This window comes from Pinus tabuliformis, chromosome 1_1, assembly GCF_031772625.1.
Source record: "Pinus tabuliformis cultivar Carrire ecotype Pingquan chromosome 1_1, CPIR1, whole genome shotgun sequence".
NCBI lineage: Eukaryota > Viridiplantae > Streptophyta > Pinopsida > Pinales > Pinaceae > Pinus > Pinus tabuliformis.
In genome coordinates, this window is record NC_142297.1 from 948,695,804 (window position 1) to 948,716,051 (window position 20,248).

Sequence of the window (20,248 nt, forward strand, 5' to 3'; positions counted from 1 at the left end):
ACACATTTAACCTGACGGCCTTTTACTATCAGCTTTTTTTCCATCAACGTTTCCAATCGGCGGACAGACTAAAAGGCCATAGATCAGGCGCCCTGCGATAATCGCGGACCCGACGAACTATTAACTGCGATATATAATATATCGGGTCTGGGAGTCCACATCGTAAATTGAAATCGACGGAAACCAAAATTAGTACAACATGCAATTGCTTCCCCTTTGCGAAACACAATTACAATATATCGCATCACAACCAGGACTTGCTTTGAGGGCCGATTCTTTCACCTTCTCCTTTTGTGATGGGCGATTGCGATTTGATCGCATCACAACCATGGATTGCTTGGGGCCTATTTTCTTTAAGTTGTAGCCTCTTCATTCTGCAATCTGTGATATGCATGACCAATGGCATCTTGCCACTCGTCACTTCCCCATTCGCTAAGAGTGTCTGCCACGTCATCTCCTCCTCCCACCTATCCAAGTCAAACATAAACTTTGACTTGCTCTAACTTCTTCATATGAACTCGGATTTGAGTGTCGTTCACACCGTTTGAATCAGGATGAAGAGAACTTCGATCTGATGCTAAGTTTATCCAAATTCTTCCACTTTAAAATTTTGAGCCTTTTAACATGCCACTTGTACTTTTTGAAGATCCACCTGGATCATCACCACTCCTCACCAGGTAAACAAATGCATTTGTGTTAAGTTTAGGTATGTTCTATGCTAGAGAAAATTATTTAATTTCTTTTCCATATTAGCAATAGAACAGATAGAACATAAATATAAATCGCAGAAGACATGCCAAGACAAGAGGACACAAGATGTGGCGCTAGCCAGGGACAAACCCCACAATGTGTGGGGAAACCCTTGATCAATTCTTCTTTTATGATCTTCAAAGTTTAGTAGAGAAAGAGGAGAGAGAGAGAGAGAGTACATTTACAACAGAAGTCAACACTTTGACTTATCTAGATCTAGCATAGATCATCTCATATAACGATGAGATCAGTTGAAGACATTCTACTTCAACTGATTCTCCAAGGTGGCTCCTTCACCTATCATCGTGCTGCATCTGGTTCTCTTGCTGTACCACTGCATATAGCACCATTCTGCACTAATCATGATTATCATCATGCTGCCCATGTCCATGATCTTATCCATCATCATGCTGCCCATTCATCATGCTGCCCATAATCATTATGCTGCCCATGCATCATGCTACCCATGATCATTATGCTGCTCATGCTCATGATCTCATTCATCATGATGTTGTCCATGCTCCAATAAGCTCGTTGTCCCAGCTATTGTGAAGGTGACTGGCTAGGGCACCTCAGACTGCTGCAGTAGTCCTCAAACAATGATTCGAACAATCCTGAATCTCAACAACCTTTCCTGGTGTGATTACATTGAAGATTAAGGCACAACAAGACTTCAAAACTTCCCACACTATCCCTTGCTGTGGTGGTTGTTTAGTCAATTTAGTGTTGTCTAAATTGCTATCATAAATTGTCAACCAGGAGCTCGTAAGATGATGAAGTGAGGGTGTACTATATGTACTTAAGCAACCGCTTAGATCTTTTTGTCGTTTGGGGGTGTTGTTTGTGGTCAATTTAACTTCCTAAGATGGAGTGATGATTTTATAAACAGATGAGTGATAGTGTGTGTAAGGTGATTTCTAAATGAGTGAGTGTGTGTTACTGGTGGTTTCTAACTACCTTCTAAACTTTGCAAAGAAAGAGATTGAAAGAAATAAATAACTTGAAATGAACTGAAAGCAAAGAACCACTTTCTAATGGCACTAGACACTATTCATGCTGCTGCAAATAAAAAGGTAAGAAAACCACTTTAAAAACCAATGATAATGTTCATCTCTTCCTAACTCTCTGCTTCCAACATATGGTACTATGTAAAACACGATTAGGAAGTAGTTAGAGATAAGTTTAAAAAGTGATAAAGCTCTAAATGACAAATTATAACACCACTGTGCCTTTCTCCAGCATTCTGCTTCCAACATACATTGTTATGTGTAACAAGTGAAGAAAGAGTTAGTGATATAAGCCAAAAGCTACTCAAAGCAAGCTGTAATTTATTAGTAATCTGATCTCTTAAAGATGAACAATTTATGATAAGGAGACCATCAATGTGTTAGCATACAGCTTGAGGAACTAAGCTAGAAGTAAGCTAGAAAATCAAAGTAAAGGCAACAACTATGAATATGTCAACTGAAAATACCATCAGATATAAAGCAAATACACAAAGACAAAACAATCCCGGGTTAAAAACCTGCAAAAGAACAATACTGATCAGTTTAAAATAAATGCTGAAAATGAAATGACATGAAATCAAATGGTACACTATTATACATGATGAAAGAAATAGAAATTGCTGAAAGCAGGAAAATGAAATCAAACACTATGTACACGGGCTGTCATAGATGGGGGCCCTCCATCCACGCGACCAACTAAAAAGATCAGCTACGAAAAGGTGAACAGAACAGTCTTCTTTTTATAAAACCAGCATGTCAAAATACAGTGAAAAGTGTTGTAGGAATAACCTTCTAAAACAGAGTTTTTATAACAAAATCAGTGCAGCAATTACAATATTCAAAAAGCTAATCTATAAGCGTTGGCACACGCTTTATTTATAAGCACAGAGGCAACTACCCTCTGCGTGAACTAAGCAACTACAGCCTAACTTATTAACTACGCAACAACACACAGTCTTAACTAATTAACTTGTGCAGCAACACGCAGGCAATTCCGTGCACTTTTGAGGGAAACGGTCATCATGGGAGATAAAGGATCCTGTCTTTAGCTGTCTTCGTGGCGTGGAGGAGGTGCCAGCTATAGTTCCGTGTCCCAGCTGCTCACGGCTCCCATGCCACCGTTTAGAACTTGACCGTTTGACCGAGGGAACACCTGCGTTGACCAAAGGCATACGTGACTGGTTTGGCTCAACCAATAGCATACGATCCATGTGTACATCCAACCCAACATGCCCATGTGGCCCGTTCCTTGAGAAGACACGTGGAGCATATCAAACAACAAAAAGGCTGCGGAATCTCTGAGTAGCTGCGGAATTGCTGTATATGTTCCAAAATTCTAATCAAATAGTCACACATTAGCACAGTTAACAAACCATGATAAAAAGACATGTAATGCAATAATTTGAACAAGTTAATGGAGGAAAAGATGGAAAAAGGAAGAAGTGAATGGAAAAAGGCTGTTGGAAAGATGGCTAAGTAAGTGCAAGGTTGAGGCTCAACATACCCCCACTCTGAGGGTGTTGCATGTCCTCATGCAACCAAAACTTGGCATAATCCTTTAGTTCATATGCTCGGATGCCTCTGCTAAGACATCCAACCTTCTTCTCTTCCTCTTTGTTGCCAAACTTGTTCTCGGTTTCTTCACCAAGCACCTGAATTTTAAGTTGATCAATGCCCGGCTCAACTTCTTGCATTTTCTCTTTAACTTTCTGTTCTTTCTTTGCCAAAGGCCCAAATGGAGCATGGTGTTTTCATGGATCATCTTGTCCAAGTTACCTTTCTCTTTCAATTTTTCATTTTCATTTTTGATGTGGCGATTTAGAACTTCTAGTTCAAATATTTCTTGCTTCAGAGATTGAACCTGCTGTTCAAGGGGCAAGACTGTGCTAGGACCAACAACAGATTGCTCCAATGTTTCTAAATAGTCATATGCTTCTTGCTGAACAGGGTCAATATCTGGAGTTTGCCTTGGTCTGAATTCAAACTCTTGAAAACTGCTCTCTCTTTCTTGTTGAAAAGGGCTTTCCTCTCTAGGAGGACTTGAGTCAATGTCTAGCTGAATTTGCCTCTTCTCAGGTGTGCTCAAGTCAACAAAATGGGACTGTTTTCCTTTTATTACACTTTTCCTTTATATGAGCCTTCTACTTCTTCTTACCTGTATGCTAGTGCTTTTCTTCTTGGAGATGGCAGTTTCCTGAAGCTGAGCAAGCCTATGAGCCAATGTTTGGGTATCTTCTTCGGTTGAAGGCTCAGGTGAAGGGGATGGTGTTTGCAAAATAGCTTTTCCCTTATCCCTTTTCTGTCTTTTTTTTTTTCTACCCTTTTCCTTCTCATTTTGACCAGTTTCCAAGACGGTTTCTTGGGCAATTTCTTGAAGAGTTTCTGCAATGATTTCTTGGACAGTTTCTTCTACATCAGCAGTTTCTTCTACATCAGTATCTTGGGCAGCAGTTTCTTTCTCTTTTCTTCTACTTCTCCGGGGCACTTTAGGAGAGCTAATAGAGGCTGGTACTTTAGGAGAGCTAATGGAGGCTTCAGCCACCTCCTGAAAATGGTTCATGATAAGGAATTTCTCCCATGTGTCTTTCCTAATTTTTAACTGCTCTTCAATTAGTATTTTGATGAGGCCATGGTGGTATAGGTGTGGCTCAATGATACCCACATGCTTTTGCACAGCAGCACTCATTTTCTTTAAACTAGACAGCAGGAAATAAGGGAGATTGATGGTATGTTCACCCATAAAATGCATCATTATCTTTGTGTGATAAACATACATTGTACCAAATCTGCCTTCACATGTCAAAAATTTCTGCACTAGCAAAAGTAAGGCAGTCCATTCCTTTTTAATGTTACTTACAGGTATTCCTTTGGTGAAGATAGTAGTATCCATACCTGGATTTTTCAATATGTTCTTCCATTCTTGGCTTTCAACAGTTCGATTCTTGAACCATCGTTCTCCAGTACGAGGCAAAGCAGTTGCTTCAGCCAAGCTGCTTTCTGTGACAGTGAATTGCAAGTCCCCAATCTCCACAGTGTTTGTTTTCCCATCAAACGACCGAGCAAAGGCCTTGGTAACCTCTTTGTGGTATCCTTTAAATTTCTGAATAAATTTTAACCACTTGGCCTTCTGCAGGGCATTCCTCGTTTGTGGGTAACCGGCTAGAAATTTAGAACCTTCCGGCTCTGCTCTTAATAGCTTGCCCATTTCGGTTACCAACTTCTCTTGCTGCTCTGACAATACTATTTGGATGCTAAAGGAAAGAGACTTCACGGGAAAACAGTGCTCCTCAGCGTAGATTACGGCTGGAACAGAGAACTACACGGCTACAGAAGAATGGCCGTAATGAAATTGAGAAAACAGTGTTCAGTAGTGGGTGTTACGGCTACAGTAGAATGGCCGTGATGCAATTGCGAGCCTGTTGGTCAGGGTTTTTAAGCGGAGAGATGAGGAGAATGGAGCAGCGTAGATTTACGATGAGACAGAGTGGTGAAATGAACCGAGAGTGAAATCGATGAAAACGAGGGAGTGAACAGCGATAGGAATGAAGTTATGCATGCGTAGAAAGGTATTAAAGGGTAGAACGGCCGAATCCCATCGACGTCAGGTAACGGTATACACCTGGCTGTGGAATGATCAGTTGAAGAGCCGTGGTGTAACAGGACACGTCATTCTGGTACGGGGAATTAATGCAAGGGAGCAGGCCGTATCAGGTTTGAATCATAGTGATTATGGACCGTTAAAACGGAGGTGAGGTGGACTACGCAGCATAATAGACAGGGAGTGAGCGGAGATCTTGTTCAATCATTACACTAGGTGCCTAATACCATAATCCGCAAACCATACGTAATGATATAGCTGTGAGTTAGAGGTTTAGAACATACCTTTGTATATTTTGATTCCTTTGCTAATCATGATGCCAACCTTTGATTTATTGCTGCCTTTGTATATGCTGTGTGTCTTCACCCTTTAATGATGCTGGTACTTCTGACTGCAGATTTTTCTTTTTGAAACAGAGTTTATTTTTGTTGCAGGGACAGAGTGTATTAGCTGCGGAATTCGGATATCAGCTGCGGAATTGACTCCTAGCTGTAGAATTTGCAGCAACATTTTTCTTCCTGCATCAAGAGAATTAAAACAACTTGACTAAATGAGATAGTCCTGATAGGGACTTTATGGATGAGGATGAGATGGAGTGAATGGACTGAAAGAATGGAATGGAATTAAGATGATGAGATGGATGAAATGAATGAGATGGATGAGATAAATGAGATGGATGAGATGGAAGAAGAGGGATTTTTTTTTTTGGAAAATTTAAAGTGTCAGGTGACCCTGATTTTCACCTTACATTTTCTGCATAAGACTGCCAATCCAAGATTGGTTTTCAGGCTTATACAAGAGTTTTTTTTTTTTTTTTTTTTTTTTTTTTTTTTTTTTTTTAACTGAAAGAAACAGAGATTAGGCTGATGGAGGAGAATAATTCTTCTCCACCAGCCTCATTGCGGAATCTTCTTTGAACAACTTGACAAATTCCTCTTTTGAGAGTGGCTTCTGGTAGATTTTCAGATGATGGCCATTCACAATAAGAGGAGTATGAAATTCATCAATAGTTTTCACTCGAACTGCTCCATTACTAAAGACTTCATCAACCTCATATGGCCCAAGCCAATGAGTTTGAAATTTTCCTTTGAAGTCTTTAAACTTTGAATCAAACAATAGAGCCCAATCTCCTTTCTGAAACTTTCTTTCTTTGATATGACGATCATGCCATTTAGATCTTTGGTGCTGAACTAGATCGGTCCTTAGAATTGCATCTTGTCTTATTTCATCTAGCTCATTTAGCTGGTCCATTCTGTGTTTTTGGGCTTCTGAGAGGCTCATTCCCAATTGGACTGCCATCTTGAAGGTCTTGATTTGGAACTCAATGGGGAGCAGGACTTCCTTCCCATAAACAAGTTCATAGGGAGAATGTCCTGTTGTGTTCCTCCATGTGGTTCGATAGGCCCATAAGGCTTCAGGAAGCCTTTCCGCCCAATCTCTTCTATGAAGATGAACAGTCTTGGTGATAATTCCTTCAAGAACTTTATTGGTAGATTCCACTTGGCCATTGGATTGCGGATGGTATGGAGTAGATGTTCTGTGCTTGATCTTATATTCCTCCATCAGCTTCTCCATCAATTTAGATGTAAATTGGCTGCCCTGATCTGTCACAATTTCCCTTGGGACACCAAAACGAGTGAAAATATCCTCAAAAAGAAATTGAACAACTGAATTTTCAGTGGCAGAAGGCAATGCCTTGGCTTCTACCCACTTAGTAACATAATCAGTACAAATCAGTATATACTTCTTTTGCTTTGATGGTGGATTAATTGGTCCAACGAAATCTAGAGCCCATTTCTCAAATGGTTCGATGCATACCTGAGGTTGTAGTGGCATTTCATTTGAAGGAGTTGGTCTCCCAACTCTTTGGCAGCTGTCACACCTTCTAACATACTGCTTTGCATCTTTAAAGAGAGAAGGCCAATAATATCCTAGAGAAAGGATTTTATAGGCTGTCCTCTTGTCAGCAAAGTGCCCGCCGCATGGTTCATCATGACATGCCTTAAGAATGTCAGGCATTTCATCTTCCCGAACACACCTTCTGATTATACGATCTGGCCCTGTTTTGAACAATTCATTAGAAATCCAAGAATAATGTGAACTCTCCTGAATGATTTTCCTTTTCTCATTAGGAAATAAGTGTAGAGGTAGCTTCCCTGTAACTAGATAATTAGCCATATCTGCATACCAAGGAGTCTTGGTAGTTACTGCAAACAAGTATTCATCTGGAAACTTATCTTCTACTGGAGAATCTTCATTAGTGTTTTGGATTCTAGACAAGAAATCAGCTACTGTGTTTTGTTTTCCAGGTCTATCTAACACAGTAATGTTGAATTCTTGTAAGAGTAAAAGCCATCTTGTAACTCTACCATTAGTAACAGGTTTGTTCATTAAATATCTTATGGCAGAGTGATCGGTATGGACAAAGGTTTCATAGCCGGTTATGTAGTGTCTAAACTTATTGATCGCATGTACCACAGCTAAGAACTCTTTTTCTGTAACAGTATAATTTAACTCAGTGGGAGTCAAATTTTTACTGGTGTAATAAATGGCATAAGGGATCAAATCCTTTTGTCCCAAAACAGCTCCTAGAGCTGTATCTGAAGCATCAGTAGAAATGTGGAAAGGGAGTTTCCAATTTGGCCCCTTAAGATGGGTGCTTCAGATATTCTAGTCTTTAAAGCTTCAAAGGCAGATTGACACTCAGGATCCCATTTGAACTCACAGTCTTTGGTAAGCAATTTGAAAAGAGGAGATGCTATCTTAGTGAAGTTTTCAATAAATCTTCTGTAATATCCAGTAAACCCAAGAAAACTTCTAACATCTTTCTGGCAATTTGGAACAGGTAACTTAGAGATGACTTCAACTTTGGATCTATCAACCTTAATCCCATCTCCTGAAATATGATGTCCTAAAACAATCCCTTCAGTAAACATCATAAAACACTTTTCATGACTTAAAGAAAGATTTGTTTCCTTACATCTTATCAGTACTTTTTCCAAATTTTCCAAAGCTTCTTCAAATGTATTACCATAAACTGTGAAATCGTCCATGTATACCTCTACACAATCATGAATCAGATCTGAAAAGATTCCTAGTACAGCCCTTTGAAATGTAGCGGGTGCATTGCACAATCCAAAAGGGAGTACTCGGTAGGCAAAAGTTCCCCAAGGACAAGTGAATGTGGTTTTGTCTTGATCTTCAGGTGCTACCTGAATTTGATTATACCCACTAAAACCATCCAGGAATGAGAAATACTTTTTACCTGCTAAAGTGTCTAGTACCTGATCAATAAAGGGTAGAGGGAAATGATCCTTTAAGGTTGCCTTGTTCAATTCTCGATAATCAATGCAACTCTCCATTTACCATTCTTTTTGGGCACTATAACCAAGGGAGAAACCCATTGGCTATCTGAAATGGGGTAAATGAAGTTTACCTTGAGCAGTTTCTGGAGTTCTTCTTTCACGATTTCCCTAAGGTTTGGATTCATCCTTCTTTGTGGTTGCCTAATAGGTCTGCTATTTTCTTCAATATAGATGTGATGAATACAAGTCTTAGGATCGATTCCTTTCATGTCAGTGTATTCCCATGCAAATGCAGTGGAATGTTTTTGCAAAAGTTTAGTTAATTCTTCTTGTTGTGGTCTTTCCAAGTTTTTGTTAATGTTCAATGTTTTTCCTGGAAGGATTTCAACTGTAGAACTACCAAACTCTTCCATTGAGAAGAGAGACATCTGTCTAGAGGAGAGATATTCAATGTCCGCATCTAACTGAAACTGTGTAGAGTCATATTCTAAAGGTATTTCAAAATTTTCTAATGTATTTAGAATTTGACTATCTTCACTGATCTCAGAGATGGTTAGAACAAGTTGAATAGTATCCTCATCATCAACCCACTCATCTTCTCCTATTTCTGTTATTGCCTTTGCTGGAGGATACAAGTTGAATTTATTGGTGGAATTACCATCTGATATATACATGTCCCCAGACCTACAACTGATAAAAGCATCAGCTGTTGCTAGCCAAGGTCTTCCTAAGATAAGAGGATGTCCTCCTAGATTGTTCTTGGGAGTTAGAATCATAAAATCAACTGGATATTCCCAAGAGTCTAGGGAGACTGGAATGTCTTCCAATACACCATCAGGTTTAATGATTGATCTATCTGCAAGTTGCATCAAAGTAGGTGTAAAGAGAAGGTTAGGAAGCTTTAACTGATCCATGGTCTGTCTACTCATGATGTTGATAGCGGCTCCTAAGTCAATCAAAGTATTTGGGATTTCAACCCCATTAATATGAGTCTTTACAATAGGGCTACCGGGATCCACATACTTTTGCATGGTAATCTTACCCATCATAATGTCTGCAATTTTTCCAACTAGATGTATCCTTTTGGTATCTCTGGTTCTCTTTCCTGTTTTCTTCAAACTCAACTCCTTTATTGTCTTCGCTAGAATGGGAATTTCCTTAATGGCTTGTAACAAGGGGATCTTGATACAGACATTCTTCAATTCATCTAGAAAACTATAGTCAGGCACCCATATTTGCTTTTCCACTCCTTTGTCAATTTGTAATCTTTCAGGAAAAGGAGGTGTAGCTAAAGGTGTAGGTTGCTCAACTATGGGAGTTGTAGAGGTTGATTCTTTTTCTTTTTCTTTTTGGATATTTTGGTTTTGAAGTGATACTTCAGAATCCTTATTGACTTTGAGAGATTCTTCCTCAGAAATGCTTGGTTGTTGAACACTTGTAGAAGGTTGATCTAAGATTCTACCTGATCTGAGTTGTACTTCATTGAGAGGAACAACCATATAGGTAGGGAATGGTTGACCTTCCATCATGTAAGCATTTTGAGGGTTCCTATTATTTGGATTTGGTAATGGCTGAGAGGGAAGTTGATTTGATTTCTGCTGGGATTGAAGCGAGAGTTGAGAATTTTGATTTTGTGGAGGAGGTTGTTGTTGTTGAGGGTATGGCAATGATAGTTGTTGACCTTGATTTGGAAGTTGTGGAGCCTGCTGATTCTGAAATGATGGAGGATATTGATAGAATTGAGCAAATCTCCCATAAGGATTTTGCATGCTTTGCATCCATGCTTGAAAAGCATTTTGAGGTTGAGGCCAAGGTTGTTGCCAAGGATTCCAATTTGGTTGGGATTGAGAATTCATAGAGTTGTTAAACCCTTGATTCTGTTGCCCTTGCCAAGGTCTTCTTGCAATAAAACAGAGAGATTCAAGTGTATTTGGATCCTCTTGAAAGACTGCTTTGAGGCCAGGTATTGAAGGACAATCCTAAGTCTCATGAGTTTTTGAGCAAATTACACATGTTTCTACAACGTGTGCGTCCAAGGGACATTCCCTTAAAGCATGTTTCTTTCTACATTTTGGGCAAAAAATGGCCAAAGCCTCAGCTTCTGCTTTTTGTTTATTGTGAATCTTAAGGGTATCTAGTTGTTCACTAAGACTCCCTAAGATATCAGTTTTGAATTCATCAAGCATATTGCCGATTTCAGCCCTACTTACTGATCCTGTTGCAGATTTATTTGCTCTAAGGAGAGAAGGATCTCTAGGCCCTTTTTGAGTTTTTGATTTGCCTCTTGAGAGATGGATACAAAGTTCTGCTATATCATTGAGTGAAAGTTGAGAAATATCCCCTTTCCCCATCATGTTTAAGATATCTATCCATTCATCCCTAATGGCTTTTAATAAGAGGGCTTTTAAGGTCTCTTCATCCAAGCTACTCATTTTTGCTCTTTTCAAGTTATATTGAAATCTTTCAAGTAAATCTTCTAAGCTCTCATCTTCTCTTTGTATCATTTTAAATACCTCGTCCTTGTGATTAGTAGGCATACAATAGTCCAAATACCTATCCAAAAATGTCTGTTTCATTTCATCCCAAGACCTAATGGATTGAGTGAGTAACCCCATGAACCATTTCAAGGCTTGATCCTTCAGTGTTGAAGGGAACAATTTGAGTTTCTGAGAGTCATCCAGGTAGTCATAAGTTCGACACACCACTTCAAACTCAAATAAAAATGTTTCAGGGTCCTCAGTCCTTAACCCATGGAAATTTGGGAGGACAGATGGTGATATGTTTTTCATAGTGGCTCGGGAATCCTCATTAACAATGGGAAACCCAAATGAATTATCCCCACCTCTATTTCCTCCTCCAAGGGGACCTCTACCTCCTCCATTATTGTTGTTGTTTCCTCCTCCTCCTCTACCTCTACCTCTACCACCTCCTTGTTCCTCTGCCATGATGGTTCTCCTAGGGATTTCAAAATCTTCTGGTTCCTCTACAAAGGGTGAATGAGAAGAGATTTCTCCTTCTTCTTCAGATGATTCCACTTCCTCAATTACAATTGGTCTTTCTGTAGGAGAAAGAGAAGAGTCTCTTCCTGGTTCAAATTCAATAGAAGGTGTAGGAGAGTCAACTCTTGGCTCTTGAATTCCAGGAATTCTAGGACTAGGAGTGTCGGTTGGAGATAAGGGAGGTGTCTCTTGTCTATCCCTTGAAGCAGATGGACTTGTAAAAATTGAACTTCGAGCTCTAGCTAAAAACCTTCCCCTAGAATCTCTAGCTCTATGCATGTCATTTTTTATTATTTTTCTTCAAGTCAAGTTAATAGTTCTTTTTCTGATCTTCCAGATCACTCTAGGTGCAAGAAGAGAGCATACTCAAGAAACTACCAAATCAATAACTTTCTCTTTTCTGATCCTCCAGATCACTTTGAAGTGCAAGAGGAGAGCATACTTCGATAGGTTATCAACTTCTTTCCTTGAAATTTTTATGTTTTTTTTTCTAAGAATATGGTTACTTAATTTCACTTCCCCGGCAACGGCGCCAAAATGTTTAGTCAATTTAGTGTTGTCTAAATTGCTATCATAAATTGTCAACCAGGAGCTCGTAAGCTGATGAAGTGAAGGTGTACTATATGTACTTAAGCAACCTCTTAGATCTTTTTGTCGTTTGGGGGTGTTGTTTGTGGTCAATTTAACTTCCTAAGATGGAGTGATGATTTTATAAACAGATGAGTGATAGTGTGTGTAAGGTGATTTCTAAATGAGTGAGTGTGTGTTACTGGTGGTTTCTAACTACCTTCTAAACTTTGCAAAGAAAAATATTGAAAGAAATAAATAACTTGAAATGAACTGAAAGCAAAGAACCACTTTCTAATGGCACTAGACACTATTCATGCTGCTGCAAATAAAAAGGTAAGAAAACCACTTTAAAAACCAATGATAATGTTCATCTCTTCCTAACTCTCTGCTTCCAACATATGGTACTATGTAAAACACTATTAGGAAGTAGTTAGAGATAAGTTTAAAAAGTGATAAAGCTCTAAATGACAAATTATAACACCACTGTGCCTTTCTCCAGCATTCTGCTTCCAACATACATTGTTATGTGTAACAAGTGAAGAAAGAGTTAGTGATATAAGCCAAAAGCTACTCAAAGCAAGCTGTAATTTATTAGTAATCTGATCTCTTAAAGATGAACAATTTATGATAAGGAGACCATCAATGTGTTAGCATATAGCTTGAGGAACTAAGCTAGAAGTAAGCTAGAAAATCAAAGTAAAGGCAGCAACTATGAATATGTCAACTGAAAATACCATCAGATATAAAGCAAATACACAAAGACAAAACAATCCCGGGTTAAAAACCTGCAAAAGAACAATACTGATCAGTTTAAAATAAATGCTGGAAATGAAATGACATGAAATCAAATGGTACACTATTATACATGATGAAAGAAATAGAAATTGCTGAAAGCAGGAAAATGAAATCAAACACTATGTACACGGGCTGTCATAGATGGGGGCCCTCCATCCACGCAACCAACTAAAAGATCAGCTACGAAAAGGTGAACAGAAACAGTCTTCTTTTTATAAAACCAGCATGTCAAAATACAGTGAAAAGTGCTGTAGGAACAGCCTTCTAAAACAGAGTTTTTATAACAAAATCAGCGCAGCAATTACAATATTCAAAAAGCTAATCTATAAGCGTTGGCACACGCTTTATTTATAAGCACAGAGGCAACTACCCTCTGCGTGAACTAAGCAACTACAGCCTAACTTATTAACTACGCAGCAACACGCAGTCTTAACTAATTAACTTGTGCAGCAACACGCAGGCAACTCCGTGCACTTTTGAGGGAAACGGTCATCATGGGAGATAAATCTATGTTTGGATCCTGTCTTTAGCTGTCTTCGTGGCGTGGAGGAGGTGCCAGCTATAGTTCCGTGTCCCAGCTGCTCACGGCTCCCATGCCACCGTTTAGAACTTGACCGTTTGACCGAGGGAACACCTGCGTTGACCAAGGGCATACGTGACTGGTTTGGCTCAACCAATAGCATACGATCCATGTGTACATCCAACCCAACATGCCCATGTGGCCCGTTCCTTGAGAAGACATGTGGAGCATATCAAACAACAAAAAGGCTGCGGAATCTCTGAGTAGCTGCGGAATTGCTGTATATGTTCCAAAATTCTAATCAAACAGTCACACATTAGCACAGTTAACAAACCATGATAAAAAGACATGTAATGCAATAATTTGAACAAGTTAATGGAGGAAAAGATGGAAAAAGGAAGAAGTGAATGGAAAAAGGCTGTTGGGAAGATGGCTAAGTAAGTGCAAGGTTGAGGCTCAACAGTGGTATGGCCTACGGCCTACCACACAGCCTGGCTGTAGGTTAAAAACCCTTGTATCAAACAAGCCTCCTCTATTGTCCGCGGTTAAGCATCATAAAGACCATAGCTAGGTGATTGCGGCTAAAATGCTGCATATATACCTCCATGAATTACAGCCTTGGTCAATCTGCGTCTAGAAGATTGTGATACGATCATAGGTTTATCATTCTATGACCATGACTGTGTGTCTCCACGAACTGCGTATAAGGTCTATGTATAGCGTATAACAATCTTCAAGACAGTGTGTGAGTTCTTCATGACTGCGTGATAAGTGTCTTCATGATGTGCGTATGTATATATGTGTATTCTGTTACATCATATAAATATCTTCACTTACTGCGGCTAGGTGACGGATAGAGCTTCAGACCTGCGTATTAATATTTATGCCCTGCATTAGATCTTTTGACCTGCGTTAATAACTTCATTGCCGTCTCAGCGTATAGGGTTTCTATTCACAGTGTAATAGTCTCCAGCATGAACAATGTGCAGGTTGCTTCTGGACAGCGTTCCATTGACTGCGTTAATAACTTCATTGTTGGCTCAGCGTATAGGGCATCACGTTATAGGAGTCTCCATTGTTGTGTGTTAGAAATAGGGCATAATAGGCCAACATATATTCTCATGGTTTCTCTCTCCTACTCCAAAAACCCAAGACGTGGAGAGGAGGAGATCACTTCATGACCCTACGCAAGAGCTGGTCGGCTTGATAATAATTTCATAATCAAAATAAATTCATATCTCCATAAATACTTATCAGAATCGGATGATCTTTAGATCAATCCTACACCTCTCGACGAGAGGGATCCAATAAAAATATCAGCTGCAACAAATAAGCTGAACCACATGGAGTTTGGCCCTAGTTGCCAATTTAACATTCCCTCTCAACTAGGGAGAACTCCATTCGGTGATCCATAAGTCCAACTGTACTATCTTTTCCATTAGTGCCCTGCACTGCTCTACCCAACTCTACTCAGCTCTGCTGTCTCTGCTATGCTCTACTTAGCTTTGCTCAGCTCTGCTGGCTTTGCTAGCTCTTCTCTGCTGGTTTTGGTCAGCTCTGCTGGTTCTGCTAGCTTTGCTAGCTTTGCTCATCTCTGTTGGCTTTGCTTTTCTCTGCTCAGCTCTGCTGGTTTTGCTAGATCTGCTAGCTCTACTCAGCTTTGCTGAACTATGAAGAAGAAGAATTGATCGAGAATGTCTCATACCATTCTCCACTGACCCGAAGTCAGTCTTAGAGTGCATACCATTCTCCTTGATGACCTGCATCTCTGCCATTCAAACACTCCTTCGCATAAGGGCCGAACTTATAACCAAGACATCTGCCTTTCCTTCCACCCTTAGATCTAAACTTCCCAATGAAGTTATCTTTAGGTAGGCCATCAGAAGTTCCGTTGCGCCATTCTGATAATATGCTCTGCTTTGACTTCACTCGATGTGAATTATGAGGAACCCATTGATCGTTTCGTCTTGTCCCAACTGTCTTTGGTGATTGCTCTTTCACTCTTGCTTGGGCATTGTCTTCACCTTAGCTCCAATACCATGTTAAGTTTAGGTATGTTCTATGCTAGAGAAATTTATTTAATTTCTTTTCCATATTAGCAATCACATCAACATAAAGTAAACTGCAGATAGAACATAAATATAAATCACAAAAGACATGCCAAGACAAGAGGACACAAGATGTGGCACTAGCCAGGGACAAACCCCACAATGTGTGGGGAAACCCTTGATCAATTCTTCTTTTATGATCTTCAAAGTTCAACAGAAAAAGAGAGAGAGAGAGAGAGAGAGAACATTTACAACAGAAGTCAACACTTTGACTTATCTAGATCTAGCATAGATCATCTCGTATAACGATGAGATGAGTTGAAGACATTCTGCTTCAACTAATTCTCCAAGGCGGCTCCTTCACCTATCATCTTGCTGTACCACTGCATACAGCACCATGCTGCACTAATCATGATTATCATCATGCTGCCCATGTCCATGATCTTATCCATCATCATGCTTCCCATTCATCATGCTGCCCATGCGTCATGCTGCCCATGATCTCTTCTAACATTCTACCCATGATCATTATGCTGCTCATGCTCATGATCTCATTCATCATGATGCTGTCCATGATCCAATAAGCTCGTTGTCCCAACTGTTGTGAAGGTGACTAGTTAGGGCACCTCAGATTGTTGCAACAGTCCTCAAACAGTCATCCGAACAATCTTGAATCTCAACAACCTTTCTTGCTGTGATTACACTAAAGATTAAGGCACAACAAGACTTCAAAACTTCCCACACTATCCCTTGCTGTAGTGGTATGGCTTGCGGCCTACCACACAGCCTGGCTGTAGGTTAACAACCCTTGTATCAAACAGGCCTCCTCTATTGTCTGCGTTAAGCATCATAAAGATCGTAGCTAGGTGACTGCGGCTAAAATGCTGCATATATACCTCCATGAATTACGGCCTTGGTCAATCTGCGTCCAGAAGACTATGATACGATCATAGGTTTATCATTCTATGAACATGATTGTGTGTCTCCATGAACTGCGTGTAAGGTCTATGGCTAGCGTATAACAATCTTCAAGACAGTGAGTGAGTTCTTCATTACTGCTTGATAAGTGTCTTCATGATGTGCGTATGTATATCTGCATATTCTATTACATCATATAAATATCTTCACTTACTGTGGCTAGGTGATAGATATATCTTCATACCTGCGTATTAATATTTATGCCGTGCATTAGATCTTTTGTCCTGCGTTAATAACTTCATTGCCGAATCAACATATAGGGTTTCTATTCACAGCGTAATAGTCTCCAGCATGAACAATGTGCAGGTTGCTTTTGGACAACGTTCCCTTGACTGCGTTAATAACTTCATTGCTGGCTCAGCGTATAGGGCATCACGTTATAGGAGTCTCCATTGTTGTGCGTTAGAACTAAGGCATCATAGGCCAACGTATATTCTCATGGTGTCTCTCTCCTGCTCCAAAATCCCAAGACGTGGAGAGGAGGAGATCACCTCAAGGATATGTGTAAAATGACTTCAAGTCCTTGCCAATTTATACTAAAACGTAAGTGATGAATAGACATGATGTTTGGTCTTCTTGAGCCTATGCAAGAGCTGCTCGGCTTGATAATAATTTCATAATCAAAATAAATTCATATATCCATAAATACTTATCGGAATCGGATGATCTTTAGATCAATCCTGCACCTCTCGACGAGAGGGATCCAATAAAAATATTAGTTGCTATAAATAAGCTAACCCACATGGAGTTTGGCCCTAGTTGCCAATTTAACAATTTGTCTTCATCTGTTTTCTTTGGATTTGATTTATATGCATTGGTTTCATTTAATTTTCATATGTATTGAAATAAGAGAGCCTTTACACATATCTTTCTCCATCATATCACATTGTATTGTAGGGAAATTCTTAGTTTTTGCAGGTCTCGAAAGGATCAAAAGGGTCAAATCTATGGATGAGTAGTTTCCAAAGTCAAGCTTTAAAAATTCATATTCGAGAATATGAAATTAAAATATTTAATTCAAAGCAAAGCAAAAAATCATCTGATGTCGAGTTCATCAAAGAAGCTCAAAATCCTTGGAGCTTGTTTTCAGTTGTTGACTAACAACAATAACAACCCTACAAGATGGATCGAGATCAAAGGAAAATGACATAAAGTTAATCATCAAATAAATAAGAAGTGAAGTTCCATATCACGATAGGTCATAACCATTATGCCATTACAACCAAAGAAATTATTTCAGAAACCTACTATTCATTATGTCATTCACACATACTATGGTATGCTCATTCATTTTCATTCTTCTGAGCTTCACAATCCATATATTTTAGAGTCCAACCCCAAATTCTTTTGATACTATTACTACCACCAAATTATGACTTCACCCAGTGTTCCTTTACAAATTTCTACACTTTCTTGCTTCGTACACCCCTAACCCATGTGATAAACAAACTCAAATCCCTTACAAAATTGTGTTACACTTCCAAATAAGAGAGAAACTACACATTCCATCCGAGTTGTATTGCTCCTTGTGTTAAAATTTTACAAACTTGCTACTCCATCCGAAAATTATTCGGATTTCAGACAACCAATCAGTTTTTTATTAGTGTCAAATCTCCATATTTCAAGCTCAAAGTTTCACATGATCATGGATCTTTTTTATTCAACTCTATTCAGATCACCATCATTGACCAAATCAACTATCCCACTCCTCAAGACATCATATGCTCATTTCAAATCCCAGGTAAAACTATGTTCTTTTCCTAATATTTAATTAGTAATTCCCTAAATATTAGAAGAAATGTGCTTGGAAAATTCCTTTTGCGTCCTTTTTATACCTTTTTCTACTCTCACATATGTCCTTCCCTCTTTGTTAAATTTTTATGAGGATGAAAAACACCTTTAGTTGGGGGGAGTATTCATACGTTTTCTTATTGCATGTTCTCATAATCTCATACTTCCATTTTTTTATTTCTTGTGAAATGATGATGACAATTATATTTTTCCCATTCCACTGTTGATGTTACAATAAACTCAAGCTCCTCTAAACCTCATTAGTTTTATTACTAGCATAACCCAGAATTTAAACCTGATATGATATGGATACTATGGGGATGCTTCAACAACTACCTAATGACAGGAAAGTCAAGCGTTAATGTCATTAAAGCACAAAGAAGGTTTTACGAACATGTTTTTAAGGTAGTTTTCAGAATTTAACCACCGTGTAAAGAAAAACCAGAACTCAAGCATTTTTTCATAGTAGGGTCTTTTCTTCATAAAGATTTTGATTAAGGTTGAAATAAAGGTAAAATAATTGACAAATTAGATATCATTTTGGGATTCAACTGCGTTAAGTAAGATCATTCATGTATGACCATTTCCATGAGAGGTAGTCGTAACTGACTAATTTCTCATGATTTTTGAATAGTTCACTTAGCACTCATTGCATCGGGTGATGCTCACAGGGGTGAAGAAGTGGGATTGAAACTAGTGAAATGTGGAGAACGAATCACATAGCATCAATCATCACTTCCAGGGCTTGCACCCGGTAACCAGGACTTCCCAGGAGGTCACCCATCCCAGAACTCCTCTGGCTCAAGCACGCTTAACTGTGGAGTTTTTCCCCACAATCAAGCCCACTTAGCTTGCTACCCCATTTGCAAAACCTTAGCAAGTATTGTGCCTCATGAACCATTCAAGTAGAGATCCCTTGACTCTTTTTGATATCTAATATAATGCACTGCGTAAAACCCCCATACATAATTGACAAATGTTTATTGGGTCCAAAAACATATTAAATTTTGTTTTGTTAAGGGATTGATTAATTTGATTGAGGCTCAAAATTGTGGCTAAATCCTCCAAGTCTGGTTATATATGTATTGGAGGGTATTGCTACTAGATTGAGCTCTATAAGTGTGCCGAAAACAAATATGAAGAGACAAAAAAGATAGTTAAGGAAGTGGGCTTCTACTATGTTTTAAATACTATGAAAACTCATGGGTAATCAACCAAAATAAGTTGAGCCTCCAAAAATACAATGTTGAGTGATAATCAATGGTTTATGAGCAATACTTTGTTTTCAAAAGAATCATACTTTATTTTTAAATGAAAAAAAAATAGTTTGTCAAAGAAGAAGAATGTAGTGTGTTTCGGAACAGGAAGAATGCTTGATTGTGAGAAAAAAGTGTTTTGTTTCAAATGGGAAATGCCTTGTTTAAAAAAAAGTGAATTAGTGCTCTATTTTTGGAAGGATGAATGCCTTAATGATTTGTTTAGAGAAATGATAGTTTGTGCGAATATGCACCTACATGAATGATGTGTTTCCATTAAAAATAGTCACCTACAAGACTACTCTCATCAACTAGAAAAGTGTTATATTTTCAACTTTGTTTTCTCATTTCTTGAACATTGTCAATACTCTAGTGTAAAGCTCTTTTATAAAACCTCATTTGCCTCTTATTTAACACTCTGATTTGAGACCTCATTTGCTTCTTACATTGCATGCTGATTCAAGGAGAGTTTGCATGAAATCCATTTTCCTCTTATTTAACACTCTGATTTTAGACCTCACTTGCCTCTTACATTGCATACTCATTCAAGGAGAGTTTACATGAAATATTGGACAGTCAATTGAGTTTTTAAAGAGGTTTTGAAAGAAAATAAAAAGAGGAACAAGCTAAT